Here is a 9,323-nt window from a genome sequence, read left to right on the forward strand (position 1 = left end):
AGAAATTAAATATATTAAAGCTGGCAAACCCAAGTCACACCGTGACATGGGCTTTGGTTGCGGCCCCTTCCTGGAGGACATGCTCTGCACTCCGACACAATCCAGATGAATCCCCAGGCGGCACAGGGGTGGGGGGATACTTGTGCTTCCATGCGGGCAACTCCTGGATTCTTTGTATCAGGGTGGACGCGTGGAACAAGACTCAGACGCTCTGTAAATGCTAAAAGCTACAGTTGCAGTTTATTATAAGAGAGTCTGCTAGGAGCTGCTCGGCACAGCCACGTGCAGATTAAAGAGATAAAGGGAGGAAAGACGGAGAGAAGACGGAGGGTAGAGAGAGAGAGTAAAGAAGGTAAAGAGGGGAAGAGAAGAGGAAAAGAGAAAAGAAAGAGGAAAAGAGAAAGAGTAAAGGGATAAAAGGGTATTGGGGTAATGGAAGAGGGAGAGGAGAGGAGAAGTGGGAGAAGAAGAGCAAGGAGTAAAGATAGGAAGAGAAAGAGAGCGACTTCCCGCTCAGAGGGAGTGTCAATTTTGGCCGTGGGTACCTGTAAAGATGGATGGTTTTTTCCATAGGAAAGAAAGCACTGGGCCTCAGTGCTGTAGAGGCTGATGAGAAGCAGTCCTTGACATATCAGGATCAGTCAGATCTGTCAGGTGGCTCCTGGGAAACAAAACCAGCCAGATCTGTTCCATGTCCCCTTGGCTCCACAAGGCCCCACAGTGTCACAATGTTCTCCTTGCTTCTGCAGTGTCACAATGGCCCCTTGATTCCACGAGGCCCTGCAGGGTCACAATGTCCCTTTGGTTCCCTTTGGCCTCACAGTGTCACAATGGTCTCCATGACTCCATGGGCCCTTGCAATGCCACATTAGTCTCCGTGGATCCACGGTGCCTTGCAGGATCACAACGGCCCTTTGGCTGCACAAGCCCTGTAATTCAACAATGGCCTCTTGGTTCCACAAAGCCCTGCTGCTTCACCCCTGTCCCTTGGGACCATGCAGTCCAGCAGTGCCACAGTGATGGCTGTGGTGCCAAGGGGTCCCTACAGCGTCAGAGTGGCCCCTTCATTTCAGCAGAACCTTCAGTGTACCATGGTCTCCACAGGAAGGAAACCACAGAGCTCCTGTGTTTCAGGGCCTGATGAACTTCAGCCACCAGAGGCCAAGGCCAGAGAGACCGGTCTGTCCTGGCAGGTTTGTCTGAGAGTGTAGAGAGATAGGGATATTGCGAACGGAAGATTCTCGGGATGTACGGGCAGCCAGGGACCCCCTTCACCTCCACCTTGTGGTCTGACCTCAGCTCTGTACCTGGCCACCCCTTGCCGGATGTGAGCTAGAGGAAATAACCCAAGGACCCCTGTCCTTAAAACCCCCTGTAACCCCTCAATAAACGCCATTTGCTGTCCACCACATTGGTGTCTTGGAGCTGATGGACCGAGTGACCCAGGGATAGGGCCACCGTGCTGGACTTGAACCAGGCTACCAGGCAACAACTGGTGCCGAAACCCGGGAGGTACATCGGAAACAGATCGTCCGGATTTCGGGGTTTCGCCTGCCCAAGATCCAGCGACTGCACCGCTGGCGAGTGCAATGACAGGAGACGTCCTCTGGACCCGCGAGGAATATGGAACAAGTCGCGAAGGTCGTAAGTGAGATCTACACGCAGTGGGGTCTGAATTGTAAGCTTAAAGATTTCTGTCTTGCAGTGCCGAGACTTATTAAGCTTGGGGCTATAGACGGCCCGGTAGACATTCTCCATCCGGAGATTTGGGATAAATGCACAAAAGCTTTGGCGGAAAACACCATGACCTCAGGGTCAGGAAAAGCGCTTAAAGCGTGGGGAAAAGTGATGCGGGCGCTGCAAGCCGCCCGGCAGGAGCAGCAAGCCTGGCAAGCTGCCCGAGCATGTCTGTTTGCCGCGCCACAAACGGGGATTGGGGCGGCGACACAAACCGCAGAGGGGTTTGAATCGGGCGAGCGGGTGCGCGCGGGAACCCCGGACCCCCCCTTGCAGCCCCCGGGTCGGGACCCACCTTCACCGGGAGAGGGGGGACGGAGCGCGCGGGAGTTGTGGCAAGGATTAGCAGATGAGGCGCGAAATGCAGCCATTATATCGGAGATACAGGCGGCGGAAAAGACCGAGCCGCCTCCATACGGTTTTGAAAATGGCGCCGAGCCACGTGGTCGAGCATTGCGCAATGATGCGGGAGGCGGGGAAGCCACGGGCGTGGGGGAGCGGGGCAGAGGGGCGTCCCCCGGGAACGAGCGTCAGACCAATCACAGAGCTCTTTGTAAATTAGATCCTTATAAGGCAAGGACCTCCCCCAGCAGGAGGCGGGGGAAGCACCGGGGGAGGGAACGGTACGGCCCCCGGGGAACGGGGCGGGGGTGGAGCCCGAGAAAAAGGCTGAGCAGCCCGGAAACGTCCAGTCAGTCGACTTCCGGCTCTGACTCTGACCGGAGCTGGGACAGCCGGTCGGAAGGGTGGTCAGACACTGAATCGGATACCGGCTGGGAGGTTTACAAGAAGGGTGCCGCGGCTTACAGGGCAACTAACCACAACCCTCCGGCATGGGTTAAGGGGACATCAGATGCAAATCGAACCCCCCTTACAGATTGGCGTGAAATAAAAATAGCATGTGCTGAGTGGGCGCCGTCTGCCAAGCTAGTATTCCCGGTCAGAGTGGGGGGTGCCGGCGGAAACCAGAGAACGTATTCCCCGGTAAATCCGAAGGATGTGCAGGCTATTGTAAAAGCGATTGCCGACAAAGGAATCAATTCTGCCATGGTTTCTACACTTATTGACAGCATTTTTGGAAGCGATGATATGCTTCCATTTGATATTAAACAAACCTGCAGACTAATCTTTGATGGGGCGGGGATGATTGTTTTTAAGCAAGAATGGGAGGATAATTGTGCCAAGCAGCTAGCCTTGGTAGCAGGGGAAAACCATCCTCTGCATGGCTCCAGCATACAGAGGCTAATGGGCAGAGATCCAGCCATGCTTACCCCACAGGCACAGGCAGAGGGACTGCGAGCCCATGAGGTAATGACTACCACCCGTGCTGCCCGAGAGGCCATCCGCACAGCCTCTAAAGCTATAGCCAGACCATCACCATGGTCCACCATAAAGCAGAGTGAGAGTGAAAGCTTCACTCAGTTTGTAGACCGTCTCCAGGCAGCACTGGACTGCTCAGCATTGCCCTCAGAAGCAAAGGGACCTGTGCTAGCAGACTGCCTGCGACAGCAGTGTAATTCAGCCACCAGAGACATTTTAAGGTCACTGCCACCTGGATCTAATATTGCAACCATGATCAGACATGTTGCAAAGGAAGAACACCTTGCTCCCATTCAAGCAGCTGTTCGCACTGCAATTACCAGCGTGATGGCATGCTTCAAGTGTGGCCAGGCAGGACACGTGGCAGTGAACTGTCCCCAGTCAGGACACCCACCAGCAGCTGCTGCACCACGCCAGGGGAAAATCAGAGGACCATGCTGGGCTTGTGGAAAGAAGGGGCATCTTGCTAAAGAATGCAGATCCAAGCCTCAGGGAAACGGGAAGGGGAGGGGGCAGCCGGGCCGCACCCAGCCCTCTCCCTCCTGGAACGCCAAGCGGCCCACCTACAGCAACCCTCAATGGGGCACGGGGCTTCCACGCCCATTACCCCCTCAAGAAATAGCCAACTTTGTCGCCCAGCCAACAGCTCAGCTAAACCCACCTGCACCTCAGGACTACCAAGAACAGCTCCCTGGGGACGAGGCCCCTGGGTGGCCTTGGCCATGAAAGCATACGAGCGAGACCCATGGGTGGTCTTTGCAGTGAAGGTGGGTAGGCACCCGCTGATCGTGTGGGCAGAGTGTCGTCTCCGCAACAGCTCTGACGGCACGGCCATCTGCCTTCCCTTTTGGGTGGACACTGGATCAGACGTTACCGTTGTCTCAGATATACACTGGCCTCTACCATGGAAGCTAGAAGAAGCCCCCATGGTGAGCGGAGTTGGAGGGCAATCCCGAGCCCGCAAAAGCACCCAGCCAATAGCAATAACACTCTGCACCGAGAGAGGACCAGGAAGGACTATCACCCTCACGGTATACGTCATGTCGGACTGCCCACCCTTGTTGGGGAGAGATGCCTTAGCCCTGCTGGACGTCAGGATGACAAATTTATACTAAGGGCCACTGTCGTGTACCCGTCCCTGCCCATCAAACTAACTTGGAAATCAATCGATCCGGTGTATATCGAACAGTGGCCCCTATCCAAGCCTCGAATGACTGCTCTCCTTGAGCTTGTTGGCCGTGAACTGCATAAGAATCATATAGAACCCTCCACGAGCCCATGGAACACCCCGATCTTTGTAATACCTAAACGGTCTGGTGAAGGCTTTCGTCTTCTGCATGACCTGCGAGAGGTAAACAAGAAAATCCAGCCGATGGGCCCGGTACAAACACTGCTGCCCATGAACTCGATGATACCAAGAGGGCAGCCCTGTGCAGTGCTTGACATCAAAGACTGCTTCTTTTCTATTCCCCTGCACGTGGACGACAAGGAGCGGTTCGCTTTTTCCATTGTCTTTCCAAACAGCCAACGACCTAACCTACGCTTCCACTGGAAAATGCTACCTCAAGGGATGATCAACTCCCCCACCATCTGCCAGATCAGAGTAGACCGAGCGCTAGCACCAGTCCGGCAGAGCCATCCAACTGTAACTATCCTGCAGTACATGGACGATATCCTGATCGCTGCACCATCTCCAAGCCAAGTGGACCAGCTGATATCGACCGTCTCCGAGACCTTAAAGACGAGCGGTTTTGAAATAGCCAGTGCAAAAATAAAAAAGGGACCGTGTGTAACCTTCCTAGGGGTGGGAATCACAAGCTCCTACGTAACCCCTCCCCAAATAAAAATCCGCCGAGATATCAAGACGCTCCACGACATGCAGCAGCTGGTAGGATCCTTGCAGTGGCTCCGCAACATCATCCTAATTCCTCTGGAGGTCATGGACCCTCTACACGACCTCTTGAAAGGGAAAAACTCATGGGAGCAGAAGATCCTAACACCAGAAGCGATAAGATCGCTCGACTTTATCGAGCATCAGATGTCAGAGAGCACCCTCGCCAGATGGGACGCTAGTGCACCAGTCGATCTGTACGTCCACTTCACAAAACAGGGGGGAGTGGGGGCCCTAGCCCAAGGACCCCCCGACAAAGCCCAGCCAATACAATGGGTAGTCTTGGGGAAACCATCACGAGCCTTCTCCCCGGGCGTTGAGTGCCTCGGCAGCCTCATCATGAAAGGCAGGAAACTCGCCCTAAGGTATCTGGGCATGGAACCGGCAAAGATATACTTGCCCTTCCGCAAGCAACTCTCAGCGCAGTCAACGACAATATCCGAATACCTAGCTGTGGCCCTTGCAGGCTTCGGAGGAGAGATTCGGTATGCTGCAAAACCCCCTTGGACCCGGCTGCTCACCGTCGTCGACATCGACCTCCCACCAAAGATAATCGACCGACCGCAGGCAGGACCAACCATCTTTACTGACGCATCATCACTGACCTCCACCGCAGCGGCAGTGTGGCAGTCAGGAGAGCAATGGCAGTGTGTCAAGGCAACAGACCCCTCGCTTTCAGTCCAGCAATTAGAAGCTGCAGCCGTAGTGCTAGCGTGTGGACTGTTCCCAGAAGAACACCTCAACATTGTGACTGACTCCATATTTGTGGCCAAGCTCTGCCTAGCAATGTCTGGACCAGGTGTGTCAGTGTCCACAGTGGCAACAATGCTAGAAGAAGCGCTCTATTCACGGAAAGGCACCATATCAGTCATCCACGTCAACAGCCACGACCCGGTCAAAGGGTTCTATCAAATTGGCAATGACAAGGCTGACGCAGCCGCAAAAGGCGTATGGACGCTGAAAGAAGCTCGTCAGTTGCATGAATCCCTTCACATCGGAGCAAAAGCACTTGCGAAGAAGTGCGGAATTTCCGCTGCGGACGCAAAGCACGTTGTTGCCACGTGCCCTCACTGTCAAAAATCACCTCTGTGGTCCAGCGGCGTCAACCCCAGAGGCCTCAAAGCCTCGGAAATATGGCAAACAGACTTTACCCAATGCCAGCTATTAAAACCCCGAGTGTGGCTCACAGTTACCGTGGATACATACAGCGGTATGATCGTGGCCACACAGCATTCCAAGACAGATTCCAAAGCCACCATCCAACATTGGCTGACAGCCATGGCATGGCTTGGAGTCCCAAAACAGATCAAAACAGACAATGGCACAAATTTCACCTCAAAGACCGTCCAAGCATTCATCTCAAAATGGAACATCGCTTTGGTACACGGCATCCCATACAACAGCACCGGACAAGCCATCGTCGAAAGAGCGAATCAAACTCTGAAAACTAAACTGGAAGTCCTGGCAAAGACAGAAGGCTTCACCAATGCCATTCCTTCAAGTGACCAGGCGCGCATACTGGCAACTGCGCTGCTAGCGTTAAACCAGTTCCCTAGGGGGGATGATACAAACAGTCCTGCCCAGAGACACTGGGCCACCCAAGCACTAGAGAAAGGCCCACGAGTTGTGATCAGAAATGAACTAGGGGAGTGGGAACAGGGTTGGAGGCTAGTACTCACGGGGCAGGGGTATGCGGCCGTTAAAAGAGATGGGAACGTTAAATGGTGTCCACTCAAATCTATCAAACCAGACCTTCAAAGTGCAGCTAATGAGAATTCTGAGACTTTGTTTGCAGGACTGGATCATGGGACGCCCTCGCAACCCGTACGCCTCACTGCCGGGAAAGAGAGAGAGACCACCGAGCAACCCGGCATCACCTGAGAAGCTCACACCCTCACAATCAAAGCAGCGACGGTATTTCTGTGTCATTTTGTTCCTAGGCTTGGTAGGCGGAGGGCACACAAACACAAAGCATTACCCTCACCAGCCGTTCAGGTGGGTTCTACGCCATCTTTCAGGTGAGAGGGCCATCAAAGAAAATATAACAGCAGACACCCCATCCTTCGAGTTCAACCTAAAGGACATTTTTCCCTTCTATACAAAATTCCCCAAATTTGATAAGCCAGCAATATTTCAGACGTATTGGTGTCCTGCTTCCAACCCAGGGAAAGGTTACTGTAATTAAATCCAGGGTATGGATATTGTGGGTATTGGGGGTGTGAAACTATTGTGACAAGTGATAGATGGAAACCGCAACAGCCAGATAAGTTCCTGCAGATTAAGTATTCTCCTCACGGCTGTATCGAACCAAGGTTTGGCATGGATAAGTACGTACTCATGCCCCAAGGCAGGGCTGAGCACACATGCACAGGCTATATAATGACAGTTCTGCAGCCAACCCATAATAGCTGGGCCACAGGCAAGGTGTGGACAGCGTTTGTCCATCATCCTCGCCGTGTCTGGGTGAACATACAAATTATCAGACTCCCACCCTCAATATCCCGATCAGCCAGACCCAATCCGGTTCTTACAATGAGCAAACCCAGAAAAGGAATCGCAGCTAACCATAGCTCCAGCCACAACACACAGAGGCTGCGACCTGTCTCCTCCCCATCCGATCTCTTATCCAAACCAACCCTCTCTGATCCTTTCCTAAGTGTGTTAAATGCTACATTTCTATCGTTAAACCAGTCCAACCCAAATCTCACAGAATCGTGCTGGTTGTGCTATGATGCACGACCCCCTTTTTATGAAGGTGTTGCCCTTGATCTCCCGTTTATCTTTTCAAAGTCGGACAATCCACGCCAATGCAGATGGGACACACCCCGGAGGGGCATCGCCCTAAGCCAGGTCACGGGCCAAGGCAGATGCTTTGGAAACTCAGCCTTGGCGAAGCGGACTGGTAGCGTCTGCCGGAACTTCGTCAAACTTAAAAGGGGAAAGTTCCAGTGGGCGATCCCAGCTGCATCGGGGATGTGGGTCTGTCACCGAGCTGGAGTAACCCCATGTGTGCTCATTGCCAAATTCAATCACTCTGCTGACTTTTGTGTCCAAGTTCTCATTGTTCCTAGAGTCCAGTACCGCCAGGACGACGAGGTGTACCACCTGCTCGAGGAACCAGGCCGGCTCCACAAGCGGGAAGTGTTAACAGGCATCACCATCGCGATGCTCCTCGGCTTAGGAGTTACCGGCGCTGCCACAGGTGTCACGTCCCTGGCAACTCAGCATCAAGGACTGACCCAACTTCAAATGACAGTCGACGAGGACTTGCAAAAGATCGAGAAATCCATTTCATCCCTGGAAACGTCCCTTTCCTCGCTCTCAGAAGTCGTCCTCCAAAACAGGCGAGGACTAGACCTTCTGTTCATGCAGCAGGGGGGCCTATGTGCCGCCCTGAGGGAGGAATGCTGCTTCTATGCAGACCACACGGGAGTTGTTAGAAACTCCATGGCCGAGCTGAGGGAACGACTGAACCAGAGAAAAATGGACAGAGAAGCTAAACAAGGCTGGTTTGAATCGTGGTTCAACCAGTCCCCATGGCTCACCACCCTGATTTCTACATTAATCGGCCCAGTCATTATAATCCTACTAACACTAATCTTCGGGCCATGCATATTTAACAAATTAGTACAATTTGTCAAAAAGCGTTTAGAAGCAGTTAACATTATGTTCGTCGAACGCCGACAACTGCTTTAAAGTGTGCTCGTTACTAACAAATTTACAATTTTATACTAACCTTACTAACACATAAAATTTTAGAATGTCCATATTAGGTAATCTTTATATGATTTTTTACTAATCATGAGGGAGGGGGGAAATGTAGAGAGATAGGGATATTGCGAACGGAAGATTCTCGGGATGTACGGGCAGCCAGGGACCCCCTTCACCTCCACCTTGTGGTCTGACCTCAGCTCTGTACCTGGCCACCCCTTGCCGGATGTGAGCTAGAGGAAATGACCCAAGGACCCCTGTCCTTAAAACCCCCTGTAACCCCTCAATAAACGCCATTTGCTGTCCACCACATTGGTGTCTTGGAGCTGATGGACCGAGTGACCCAGGGATAGGGCCACCGTGCTGGACTTGAACCAGGCTACCAGGCAACATGAGAGCAAAACTTGGATATTCGAAATTTTAGAAGTTTAATCCAAATTTCCGCCCTATTTGCCTGGAGGAGAAGGCCAGTTCTTTTCCACAGAAAGGAAAGCACAGAGCCCCAGTGTCTGGAAGGGAGGTAAGAGCTGACCCTCAGGAGGCCAAGGCCAGCAAGATCTGTCTGTAATGGCAGCTTTTCTGTAAGAACAATCTTTGATCTAGGACTTTTGGAGGAGGAATGCTCATTTCATCCGTGGGCACCTGGATAAGAAGGATGGTTCAT

Source organism: Oenanthe melanoleuca, unplaced genomic scaffold (genome assembly GCF_029582105.1).
Source record: "Oenanthe melanoleuca isolate GR-GAL-2019-014 unplaced genomic scaffold, OMel1.0 S001, whole genome shotgun sequence".
Lineage (NCBI taxonomy): Eukaryota > Metazoa > Chordata > Aves > Passeriformes > Muscicapidae > Oenanthe > Oenanthe melanoleuca.